Source organism: Microtus ochrogaster, linkage group LG3 (assembly GCF_000317375.1).
Source record: "Microtus ochrogaster isolate Prairie Vole_2 linkage group LG3, MicOch1.0, whole genome shotgun sequence".
Lineage (NCBI taxonomy): Eukaryota > Metazoa > Chordata > Mammalia > Rodentia > Cricetidae > Microtus > Microtus ochrogaster.
Window position 1 is genome coordinate 41079951 of NC_022029.1, and position 13238 is coordinate 41093188.

Consider the following 13238-nt stretch of genomic DNA (forward strand, 5'->3'; position numbering starts at 1 on the left):
TGTGCCACCACTGCCCGGCCACTCATGTTTCTTAACCTCCATATTTGCCATTGGTCATGATTCTTCTCTCTAGCATTATATTACAATCTCCAGGTTCCTTCCTTAGATTTTAGAACATTATGTTGTAGGAGATCAGTCCCTCCCCATCAAGTCCCTTCAAGAAACAGAAAGTTCCCTTACCTATGATCAATGGTGGAATCTTCATTTGAAGAAACAGGCTTGTCATCTACTGTCTCATCCACTGGCCTCCTCACAGATTGAGACACAGCATCTAACTGCAAGCTGACGACTTTACAGAGAGGTCTGGGTGTTTCTGAATCCTCAGACAGTTTCACTTACCTCCTACTCTGTTACCATACCCAGCTTAAAGAGAGAAAAAGAGAGCAGAAACATTTGAATGCAAATACAACAAGCTCAGAAAGCATGCAGTTCTGTGCAATGAATACATTTGTGGAGAATATATTACTGTCCTTTCCCTGGAGGGCAGAGTTCTTCATGATAACAGCTATTAATTCTGCACACTATGTTTGATGTTCAACCTTCCACCAGAAAGTTTCTTTACTGAACAGGATCTTTTCTTGTTTCTGTTTACATGAGTGTTTTCCTGAAATGTCTTCTCTTTTCTATTTGTTGTTACCTGAATTGTTCTCCAAAGTGCAACAGAAAATTTACCTTCTCTTGTCTATGGGGATCTTACCTTCTCAGGTGAAAATAATGTTTTACTTTGATTTATGTTTAACTCTCTGTGAGCCTAATGCTTCACTTCAAGTGACAGCTTTTTGTTTGCTTTTTAACAAGTGAGCAGATTGGTTTTTCAGATAAGGTATCTCTATGTATCCCAGGTTACCCTGGACTTATAATCATTCTACTTTAGCTTTCTGAGTGCTGGGATTAGCAGTGGTTCTCAACCTTCCTAATTCTGCAGCCCTTTAATACAGTTCCTCATGTTGTGGTGATCCCCCCAACCATAACATTATTTCATTGCTACTTCATAGCTGTGATTTTACTACTGCTATTTTTGTAATGTAAACATCTGATATGCAGGATATCTGATGTGTGTGACCCTCAGATTGAGAACCAGTGGATTATATTGTGAGCCACAGTACCTAGTGAATTGCATAGATTTTAATACTTCCCTGTTGTATTATTTTCTTGGTTGGGTGAGGAAGTGTGGCAGCAAGCAAAAGAGGTGGCTGCCGCAGTTGAAGTTGAGGCATCACATCTTGAGCTGCAAGCACCAACCAGAGGGAACAAACTGGGAATGTCACATGGCTGCGAAGTCTTAGAAACCATCCTGTGCAACATACTCCCCACAGCAAACCCGTAGCCCCTGAACCGACCAAAACAGTGCTGTCAATGGCACACGTTTCAAGCACCTGAGCTTACAGGGGACATTTTCATTCAAACTGTCGCGGAAGTCTTCCCATTATAGACCTCCAGGCCACTTGTGCTAGTGTGCTAGAGTTTTTATTCTGCTAAATTCGGTCAGCACCCGCGAGCCAAGGGTGGGCTGAACACTGCCTTATCTTCATGTTGTTCTTTTTTGACCAGTTTATCTCTTTATATCAAAAATATTTTTAAAATGCTGCATTGTTCCATATTCCTCTGCTTTGTTTTTTTAAAGTTCAGAATTCCCAGAGAAGGAAGTATGTTGTGGTCCTTAGGAATGGAAGGCTTGTGTAGTGTTCTACCCCAGGAATGGCTACATGTGGAGGCTTTGCAGAAATACAGTGGTCAGAATGTGATCCTGTCTCCTGAAACAGGTTGGAATGGGCCAGGTGAAGATACGGTAGGTACAAGGCACAAGGGCAGTTGTTTAATCGGCAGCTGCTGGGCTGTCAATCAGCCAAATGAAACAGACGTCACTCTGGGCAGGCTGCTTTCATTCCTGGCAGTGAGCTTAATTGTGGTTAGTGCCTCAAGGACTTGGCAAAACTTATCTGGTTTATTGCAATGGACTGTATTCAGTGCTACGGGGTGAACCTATGAGTCACTTCTTAGGCATTGCTGCCACCTGGTGTCTTGCAGAGGAATGAGTTCTAAGTGATCTTAACTGGTTTTTTAGGATAATGACTCTTAGATTTCCAAAGGATTAGCAGGCAGTGGGGAAGAAAGCTGTCATTCTGGTAATAGTGCAGATGCTGTGTGTTTGAGCCACTAATAAGCTGTTATTGAATGTGTGTGTGTGTGTGTGTGTGTGTGTGTGTGTGTGTGTGTGGTCATCCAGTTAATTGTTTGATACTGGTATGATCTGATACAACTGACTTCAGTTGTTGACACCGTGGGTCTGGTGTCATGCAGCGGGTGTCCTCTTAACACTTCTGATGACCCTCCCCTGTCTTAGTTTATAGTTGCAGTCTCAGGCGTCTGGAGGAGAGATGGGCACATTCTAAGGAGGAGAAAGAACACAAACAAAAAGAATATTTCATGAACAGGAAAAGGCTGACACTGTGCCGGTGTGGCAAATACTTGAGAGGTTAAGATGTGGTGAGGCCCTCAGGATAGGCAAAGGTAAAGGTAGATATATTTTATGTTGCTGTATTAGAGATTGTGTACTTGTTATTAAAAGTAATTGAAAGATTTTTTTTTTTTTACAAAAATATTGGCAGGATTCTAGTGGGATAAAATTTAAAGCTTCAAAGATCATTGTGGCTGTCAAATAGAGAATTTCAGCAAGGATATCTTAGAGATGGGAAGAATGTGGGGCCAGAGGAGGAAGTGTATGTGCATGCCTGAAGTTGGAAACTAGAATCAACAGAACATGACTAGGAGGTTGGAGAAAGATGTTGCTGATGATGAGGGTGAAGAAGTCACTGGTTACATGGGAACATGTAGTGCAGCTGGGCAAAGTTTGGGAGGTGAATTGACATCACTTTATTTATCAATTGTAGAATTTATATGACAAGAATTAGTGGATTAAGATGCTGGTCAGGAGCCGGGCGGTGGTGGCGCACGCCTTTAATCCCAGCACTTGGGAGGCAGAGGCAGGCGGATCTCTGTAAGTTCGAGACCAGCCTGCTCTACAGAGCTAGTTCCAGGACAGGCTCCAAAGCCACAGAGAAACCCTGTCTCGAAAAACAAAAAAAAAAAAAAAGATGCTGGTTAGGGGCTCTAAAGAAAGTTCAGATGTAAGCCAGGAAATTTGAATAGTACAGAATCCATAAATACTGAGTTTGTGGGGACATTTAGCTTTTTGTTACTTGAACTTATCGTTATTTTTGTGGTTTAGGTCAGTGGTTCCTCCCCAGCCCCCTAGACAGGGTTTCTCTATAGCTTGGAGCCTGTCCTGGAACTAGCTCTTGTAGACCAGGTTGGCCTTGAACTCATGGAGATCCACCTGCTTCTTCCTCCCCAGTGCTGGGATTAAAGGTGTGCACCACCACCACTTGGCTCTAGGTTCATGTTTTAGTTAGGGTTACTAATGCTGTGACAAAACACCAAGAAAAAAAGCAACATGAGAAGGAAAGAGTTCATTTGGCTTACATATCTGAAATCACAGTCCAATGAAGGAAGCCCAGGCAGAAACTCAAACAACTCAGGAACCTGGAGGCAGAAGCTGATGCAGAGGCCACAGAGGAATGCTGCTCACTGACTTGCTCTCCTCATGGCCTGTGCAGCCTGCTCCTATAAAACTGGCATGACACCACCCTCATTAGGTCGGGTCCTTCTCCATCAATCACTAATTGAGAAAATTGAAGGTTTGGTTCCTTGCAGCAATGTCCAAAGATAGGAAGTGAATGTATTATGAAGTCTCTGACATCATTTATAGACGAACACAATTGATGAGTTATTAACTCATCCAGTGATGAGTTCATAATTGTATGGACTTAAAGAAGGCAATGGAAACTTAGGAGACAGAATATTAAACACCCTCAAGCTTGCTTGCCTACAGCCTAGTCTTATGGGAGCATATTTTCAATTGAAGTCCCTTCCTCTCTGATGACTTTAGCCCATGTCAAGTTGACATAAAACTAGCCAGCATAGAATAGTGTTCCAGTTTGGATCTGAACTGTCTACAAAAGTATCAGTGGTTGAAGGCTTGGTTCCCTGCAACAATGTCCAAAGGTGAGAAGTGATTGGGTTGTTACGTCTCTGATGTCATTAAATCTAACTTCATTGATATCTAACGCATCATTTGTTGGGTTCCCAGGAGGTGATGGAAACCTAGAAGACAGAATCTAGAGAATGGAGTGGGTCCTTGGATGATGGCATTGGGGTTGTCTTTGCCCTGCCCCTCCCTTTACTGCTTTCTCCACTTCTGGCCTCCAGGAAGTGAGCAGCTTTGCTCTATAATATGATTTCCTCTGATGTTTCTACCTCCCCATAGATTCTGAAACCATGGAACCATGTGACCATAAACTGAAGCCCTGAGTCAGAAAAGCCCTTCCTTCCAAAAGTCTGGCTCTGTCAGGCATTTTGTTATAGTAACAGGACACTAACACCCGGAGTTCTGTAAACGTAATTTTCAGAAGCCAAGACCTTCCATCCACAGGGACTTCATACCAGTCAACGCAGATAGGGAAGTACTTCTTGGATTTAGTTACATGTAATTCGGTGGCCGCTGCCTACATAAAACATGTAGTTATTAAAAGAGACAGGATCCACAGAACCTGGAAAGAGATACAAAAATGACAAGCAAGATGGCTCAGGAGGCAAACAAGAAGGCTCAGTGGGTACAGGCACATGCCACCAAACTTGACAAACTGAGTTCAATTCCATGGTGAAAGGAAAGACGGGATACTCTCAAGTTGTCCTCTGACCTCTACACCCATGCTGAGTGTTCATACACACAAATAATAAACAAACAAATGAATAAATACAATTGAAAAGAAAAAGGGGAAAATGGCCTTAGGGAAGTATAGACTTCTTGGTTTGTGTCAGGAACTGTTTGGAATCAGCAAAGCCCAGGGCCTTCAAAGGTTGCTTAACAAAACAGAAGTTGTGCAGAGTGTTTGTTCTTTTTTATTTCTTTAGAATATTCAGAAAATATGCTGTCTACGTCAGCAGTACATGCACAAGCCTGCTCTTATTTTTATTTATTTACTTTTTGAAGCACCAGTCTTCCTGTCTTTCACTGACTTCTTTCCCTGCCCTCTAGGCTAGGGAAGCCACAGTGAGCGTGCATTCCCTCTCAAGGAATGACAATCTACTGTGTAGAGAGCTTCAGAAGAGAGAAACTGGCAAACCGTGCAAAGAGGGTTGTGCATGGCTCGGGAGAACAGGAAGAACTGCTAACTGTGGCACCTTACAGGAAGAAAATCGGGCAGGACCATGGACCTCCTTCTCGGGCTTAGCTGCCATTTCCCACCCCAATGGCATTCCCTACAAGTACACCAGTTTCCTTGCCCTCCTCACTGAGCTCATTCCCTCCTGGTTGTCTGATGAACATGCATTCAGAGAGCATGCATTCAGAGATTATATATCAACTGCCACGACGGAAGACAAGACATTCTCCTTATAGGCAGGTGAAAGGCAGGCTGGCATGACACCAGCTACAGAAGCTGCTAGGGGAATCCTAAAGATAGTGGAAATGGGCAAGTGTGATTGAAAAGACCCCGAAGAGTAAGGCTTCCTCCTCCTATAAGTGGCCTCAGGTGACCTGGGAAGATGGATCACGGCTCTCTCGAGTCAGAAGACCCTACAATATTATGCAAAACAAGAGGTTCAAATCTTCATGTTCACTCAAGAACACCTGTGAAACTGCCCAGGCCATCCTGGCATATCCAAAAAGCCACCAGGTATCTGAAATAATTGGAAGAATTCATGTGTTCCATTCAGCTGGTGGTCTGGTGAGGATAGTAAGTGCACCTAGGAAACACAGTGGGGCTGGAATAGGGTCTGTGGCACCAAAAGAGTGCTGACTTTTTGCTGCACATGCCTAAAAATGCAGAGAGTAAAGCTGAACTTATGGGGTTAGATACAGATTCTTTAGCTATTGAACATTCCAGCGAACAAAGCCCCTAAAATGAACCAACAAACTTATAGAGCTCATGGCTGGGTTAACCCGGCCATATTGTAATCAGTTTCACTGAAAAATTGTTCCTACCAGAAGAGGAGGTTACACAGAAGAAAAATACATCCCAGAAGACACTGGGGAAACAAAACCATGTGGCATGGGAATAAATTCGTCATAAAATAAATGTAGATAAAAGTAAAACTAGAATGTAAATCAGTTTAAGCTGGGAGCATGTGATTTAGGGAAAAGTAAAATAAGACTGCAAAAGGTATTTATTATTGAAGAAAAGAGATGGGAAAACAATGTTGAAAAATGACTAAGTGGATGAGGTTTAAGGTTAAAACTTAAGAGTATAAAAATGTGAAGTGAAAATGAGGCAAAGGATTGTTGATTTAAGACATTCCATGGAATCTACGTAGTAAAATTAAAAGAAAGTCAGTAAATTTATTTACCAAGAGTTTGTATAAATAATTCAAATTTCTCAGAAATTATATCCAGGAAAGACAAATAATGAGCACAAAAGTAGGTGAGAAGTCACAGTGTCACAAAATGAAAGCAAAAGACCTTAGATTGCCGCGTTCAGTAGATTATCACCGTTCTGTTGCTGTGAAGAGATACCGTGATGAAGGCAACACTTATGAAAGAGTATTTAACCAGGGGCATGCTTACAGTTTCCGAGAGTTAGTCATGATCTTCATGGCAAGAAGCAGATAGGCATGGTGCTGGAGCAGTAGCTGAGAGCTTTGCATCCTGATCCACAGACAGCAGACAGGAGACTGGGCCTCGAATAAGCTTTTGGAACCTTGAAGCCTACCCCAAGTGACACATCTACTCCAACAAGGTCACATCTCTTAATTCTTCCCAAACAGTTTTACCAACTGTGGACTAAGCAATGAAGTATGGGGGCCATGCTCATTCAAACACCACATGCTTATTTAAACTCTTCTTCCTCGGTGCTATCTGCGAGGTGGCTGCCATCTCCTTTGAGGCATCATGGCTGCCCTCTGGCCTCTGGTGAAGCCCAAGATCGTCAAAAAGAGGACCAAGAAGTTCATCCGGCACCAGTCAGACCGATATGTCAAAATTAAGTGAAACTGGCGGAAACCCAGAGGTATTGACAACAGGGTGTGGAGAAGATTCAAGGTCCAGATCCTGATGCCCAACATTGGTTATGGGAGCAACAAGAAAACCAAGCACATGCTGCCTAGCGGCTTCCAGGAGTTTCTGGTCCACAGCATCAAGGAGCTGGAGGTGCTACTGATGTGCACAAGTATTACTGTGCTGAGATTGCTCACAATGTTTCCTTCAGAACCAAGAAGCCATTGTAGAAAGAGCAGTACAGTTGGCCATCAGAGTCACCAACCCCAACACCAGGCTACACAGCGAAGATGAGTAGATGGCTTGCATGTATGTTTTATTTGTGTTTAAATAAAATCACAAAACTGCCAAAAAATAAAAATAAACACCACATGAATATAAAATGGAACAAAACTAAATACAAATTTGACAACTAAATTGTTAAATTTAAATAAAATGCACGAGTTTGTCAGAATATTTTTCTATCTTATTTTATCTTTGTGTGTGCATGTGTGTGTGTGTGTGTGTTGTTAAGGTATGCACACTCATGTATGAATTTGCAAATGGAAGCCAGAGGACAACCTTGGGTGTTTAAAAACCCACTGTTTTTGTTTGTTTGTTTTGTTTTGAGACCGGGTCTCTTACTAGTTTGGAGTTCACCAAGAAGGTAGACATTGGGACCATTGAGTCCTAGAGAACTACCTATTTTCATCTGTCTCTACCTCCACAATGCCTGACTGGAAACACATGTCTGGCCTTTTCTACATGGGCTCAGGGCCTCATGCATGCAAGGCAGTTTCCTGACAAATTTAACTCTCCTTGCTGAATGTTGTTACCACTGGACCGATGCATTTTTATTTTGATCATTGAGAAAACTGTCTCAAATAAATAAATATATGGAAATTGGTTTTATATTAGCAATTCTCTTTATGTCTTTGAACTGTTTTTTTTTTTTTGGTAATGTGTCCCCAAATGAGCACATAAAAATAGCATCTGTCAGTTTAAATAGATTGTATTGTAATTTTATGTCATAACTGAAGAAATGGAAACTACATGTTTTAGAGAAAAATTTACAACCTGGGCTTCTGAAGTAACTACTTTCTTAGTTTTTAAAGTATACAGATATATTTTATTACAATTCATCAAATGATTACGTATACTAATGTATGTATATGGAAATATCACCTATCTATCAGCTATATAGTCATTTACTATGTGTCTTAGTTAGGGCTTTATTGCTGTGAAAAGACACCATGACCATGGTAACTCTTTTGAGGAAAACATTTAAGTGAGAAGCTTATAGTTTCAGAAATTTAGTTCATTATCACCATTGTGGGACTTGGCTTCACGTGGACATGGTGCTGCAGAAGAAGCTAAAATTCCTACATCTTGACCTGCAGGAAACAGGAAGTGGTCTGAGACACCGGGCATGGCTTGAGCATATATGAGACCTCAAAGCCTGCCTCACAGTGACATACTTTCTCCAACAAGACCACACCTACTCCAACAAGACCACACCTACTCCAACAAGACCACACCTACTCCAACAAGGCCACACTTCTAACAGTGTCATTTCATTTGGGGACCATTTTCTTTTAAACTACCACAGTATGTATGGAAAAAATGCATGTTATAATACACTTACATCAACACTTTTTTTTTCTGTTACTATATTAGAGAATGATCTAGTATCTGACTCCTTTACCCACCTTCTTCTAATATATTACACAGTATTCTATCAAAGTACTGCAAAGTGGGCTCTGTAGCATGATTAATAAAAATTCAGAGACAGATATTGGGGTTCAACATGAAGATCAGAAGAGCAAAACAGTCACCTTACCTCTACCTCAGTCTGAAATGGTGATCCTGCCTCCATGAATCCTCAGAATGAGACTGTGTCTGAGAGCTGTCTCCTCCCATTTTATATATCTCTCTAGTCGTGGGATTAAGGGTGTGCACCACTACTACCTGGTTTCTATGGCAAGCTAGTGTGGCTACTGGGATTAAAGGTGTGGGTCATTGCTGCTTGGTCTCTAAAGCCAGTGTGGCTGTTTTACTTTTCTGATCCTCAGGTAAGCTTTATTTATTAAAATACAAATGAAATGCCACTACAGGGCTCCAAGGCATGATGACCTAAGCCTTCATCCATGCTATGTGTCCTGTGTTCACCAGTGGTGTGTGGCCTAAACTTCACCAGTGCTGTGTGTCCTAGTGTTCACCAGTAATGTGTATCATAAGCCTTCACCAGCATTGTGTGCCTAGCCCTACACCAGTGCTGTGTGCCCTATGTTTACCAGCGTTGTGTGTCTATCCCTACACCAGTACTGTGTGCCTCGCCCTACACCAGCACTGTGTGTTTATCCCTACACCAGTGCTGTAAATCCCTTTACATGGCTGATGCTGGAGAGCAAAAAGCCCTAAGGAGGCTCGTGTGCTTCCATTTCTTCATATCCAGAAGCTTCTACACCTGATACTTTGTGAGAAGGATCCATGTGTGGGGTGTGAATGGAGGAACTGGGAAATGAAACTATACAGCAGGTAGATGAAGTCTCAGGCCAATCCCTTTGAACGGGAGAGAGAGACAGTGTAACCAAAAACCAGGAAGAAATTGTTCAAGTGGTCTTATCCCGTGCCCCTCAGAAAGTTGATGCTGATTGTAGCGGGAAAACCTCCTTTGAAGACTGCTGTCTAAAGCAGGTGTTTTGACGCCTGGTTGACCCTTCTGAGATGGACATATGTCTTCCATGAATTTGCATGTTTTCTTCTTAACTGGGGGATGGTGACACAGACTGAATGGTCACCAAGCTAATTTCCCTTCCACATACGTGGACACTCTAATTCAGGACCCAATCATGTCAGTCTCTGACTGAGTTCTGGCCAAAGGAGGGTGAGGATAATAACCCTGGGCACTGGGGTCTGATGAGCACTCGCCAAAATTTCCAGTTAAGTTTGTCCCAGAACAAGGATAAAGGCCCATGAATTGTATGAAGGAAAGGAAGAGAAGTCATTAAGTTCATGGCTTCTCTTTTCAAGGGAAGACAAGAGGTACCAGAGGAGAAGGAAAAAGAATTTAAAAACTCAAGGGGAGGCAGTGCCAAAGGGTAGGTCTTTTGGGATTCTTTGCACAGTGTGGGTTTTCTCGTTCACTTGCCTACTCTGGTCATTCTTGCTAGTGATGAGTTACACGTGGGCCATAGGGGTGGAGTTAGAAACCTTCCTCTTTGTCACTGGGTTTTCTCACATGCTAATGCTGCAGCTTTTGTGCAAGGCTTCTAGACATCATCCTCCACCCTACTCCCCTGCCTCAGCTCCCTTCTGAGAGCTGTAGTCCCAGAAATCTTTTGGGGTAGCTAAGAGTGAGGCTCTGTCCTCTGTCATTTTAAAATCTCTTCCTGCTACTGATGGTGTAGTCCCTGCCAAAGAGAAACCACAAAAGCCTACCTGTTCTATCTCATAGTCAGAGAGGATTCGCATCCCCTGTAGCAGGACTTGCTGAAATCCACTCATTGCAAATTTGGTCTGAAGTTGCTCTATCCTAGAAGACAAATACTATATGAAGAAATTAAAAACATGAGGCCCAGCTCTCTCCTCCAGTCAAGTAAAATGCCTCCCCCAAAACAATGTCAAGAGGAAAATAGTGACCCCAGACCCTGTCATCATGAGGAAACAGAAGGCCAAAAAGTTGTTGAATCTTCTGAGAAAAGGCCTAAGAACTTTGGCACTGGACAAGACATCCAGCCCTAAAGAGATCTCACTGGCTTCCTCAAATGGCCCTGCTACCCCAGGCTGTAGTGGCAAAGGGCTCCTCTATGTCTCAGAGTACTTCCTGCTGTTAAGTCATTTAGTCAAGCCTGAACCAACAAATGGCTACCCAGCTGCTTAAGTTTGCCCACAAGGACAGGCTACAGACAAATCAGAAGAAGAAGCTAAGACTGTTGGCCCATGCTGGGAAGAAAGCCGCTGGCAACCAAGAGACCACCTCTCCTTCGAGCAAAGGTCAATACAGTCACCACCTTGGTGGAGAACAAGAAGGTTCAGCTGGATTGATTGCCTACTGTGCAGAGCTCATTGAGCTGATGAAGTTCCTGCCTGGCCCATGTCACAAGATGGGGGTCCCCTACTGCATCGTCAAAGGAAAGGTCAGGTTGGGGTGACTGGTCCATGGGAAGACAGGCACCACTGTTGCCTTCACACAGGTTGACTCAGAAGACAAGGATGCTCTGGCTAAGTTGATAGAAGCGATTGGGATTTAGCACAATGACAGATACAAGAAGATCCGCTGCCAGTGGGGAGGCAACATCCTGGGTTTTAATTCTGTGGCTCACATTGCCAAACTGGAAAAGGCTAAGGCCAAAGAACTAGTCACTAGACTGGGCATGTACACTGCTAAGTTTTCTGTACATGAATATAATTACAAAATTATCTTTAGAAAGACCCCCCAAGTAATGTGGTTTTGCCAATGAACGGCCCCCAAAGAAAGGGCAAGAGCAGGAAAGCTTCAGCCAAATTTTACCCTCTAGCCATTCGTGTGCAGTTTGCTCACAGAGGTGAGGTTCTTGATTAGTCTGTTAACACTCACTGTTTGACAGAGCGTTCTTATGGTTTGATATAGAGAACGAGGAAAAACACACAGGTCCAATTCCAAGAAGAAACCCAGTGGGAGAATAGACGAAAGAAAACTAGTGTGAGATTGCTATACTTAAGGATTATACTAACAATGCCAGAAAAAAAAAATTAAGGAGACCAAGATCTAAAGTAAGATGACACCTGCTGGCAGGCGTGTAAAGCTTTGCTTGTGAGAAGCGGAGACATCGTTTTGTTGTTGGAAGAGAATTTGTAAGCCCTGACATAGTCCACTGGTATAAGCAGCACATCTGGAGGATGCAGAGAGCCAAGAGAGAGAGAGAGAGAGAGTTTTGTTCTAGAGAATTTCATGAGTTCTTGTAGTCTTGTTGTAGTAAACATTTATCCACTCTGAGAAAGTGTTAGCAAACACCACAAGACATTTACTTCCTTGACAAGGCTCATCTACAGCATTGCTTTAGCTGCTAAAGTTTTTATGCATCCTACATAATTACATGTTACAAGATTTAGCGGGATAAATAAACCATGTGTCTAGATAGCTTCCCGAAGTTTTAAATGAGGGCTCCTAATACTATCTATGCTTCGTTACTTAGTTATGTATAGGGCAATTACCAATGCTAAGGATGACAGCAATAATTCCTTTGGTTTGGGAGCATTCCCACCAACACTTGGATACAAAGTTATTTAAAATGGGGTCCTAGGCTATTGATACATCTTACCTGTCACATCCAGAGTTACCCGAGATACCTCTGTTGATTTTATGTGATCACTTACATGAAGTGGGGGCTTCGCTGAGGAAATCTGGGTAGCCTCAGTATTTATGAGCAGTCGTCATTGGGGTTGGAGCCCCACTCTACCTTCAGGGAGTAGGATATTCCTTACAGTGTTTTCTTTCTTTGCAAAAGGGTAAAGTCTTGTTTCTTAAGACTCTATGGAGTGAGTTCTTTTTCTATGTCCTGGTTTTCCACAGTGAGAATCCTCCCTTGAACACTCTTTCATAAGCTTGTGGGTTCTCAGAGGTGTAGGTTATTATCTGCCTGGGAAAATACATTAAAGGGCAAAGTTAAAAAATTCGGCTTATTCTTGTGTCTATAATGAGTGATTCTGGGACCTTAGAACCATACAATTGTATTTTTATTGTTGAAACACCTAAAAGTGTTTTGTTTTGTTTTTTTTTTTGGTTTTTCGAGACAGGGTTTCTCTGTGGCTTTGGAGCCTGTCCTGGAACTAGCCCCGTAGACCAGGCTGGTCTCGAACTCACAGAGATCCGCCTGCCTCTGCCTCCCGAGTGCTGGGATTAAAGGCGTGCGCCACCATCACCCAGCTGATACACTTAAAAGTTAAAGTTAACTTGAAGTGCCTGGGATCCCTACAAAGTCTGTGCTTCTGAGCCAGGATGTTTAATGGATTCAGAGTAGAACATTTAAACCTCAGAGACACAGCATCTAAGTTGATCATTGATAAGGCTCATGTAGATTCCCAGTAAGAGCAAAAAAGCTCAAAAAGTGATGCTTGTTAGGCACGCTTTTTTGTGTGCTTAAAGGAAAGAGACCTTTCCCTGGGAAGAAATGGTAGAGAAACCTATGCTGTTGCCTGCTGAGCCTTCATGCTGGCCTGTCAA

The 13238-nt window shown here is 42.7% G+C and overlaps 2 pseudogenes; both read left to right on the forward strand.

Annotated features, from left to right (window-relative positions):
- The first annotated feature begins 6920 nt into the window (after nucleotides 1-6920).
- On the forward strand, nucleotides 6921-7352 carry LOC101978929 (annotated as a pseudogene).
- Nucleotides 7353-10896: 3544 nt separating this feature from the next.
- On the forward strand, nucleotides 10897-11496 carry LOC113457611 (annotated as a pseudogene).
- The last annotated feature ends 1742 nt before the right edge of the window (nucleotides 11497-13238 follow it).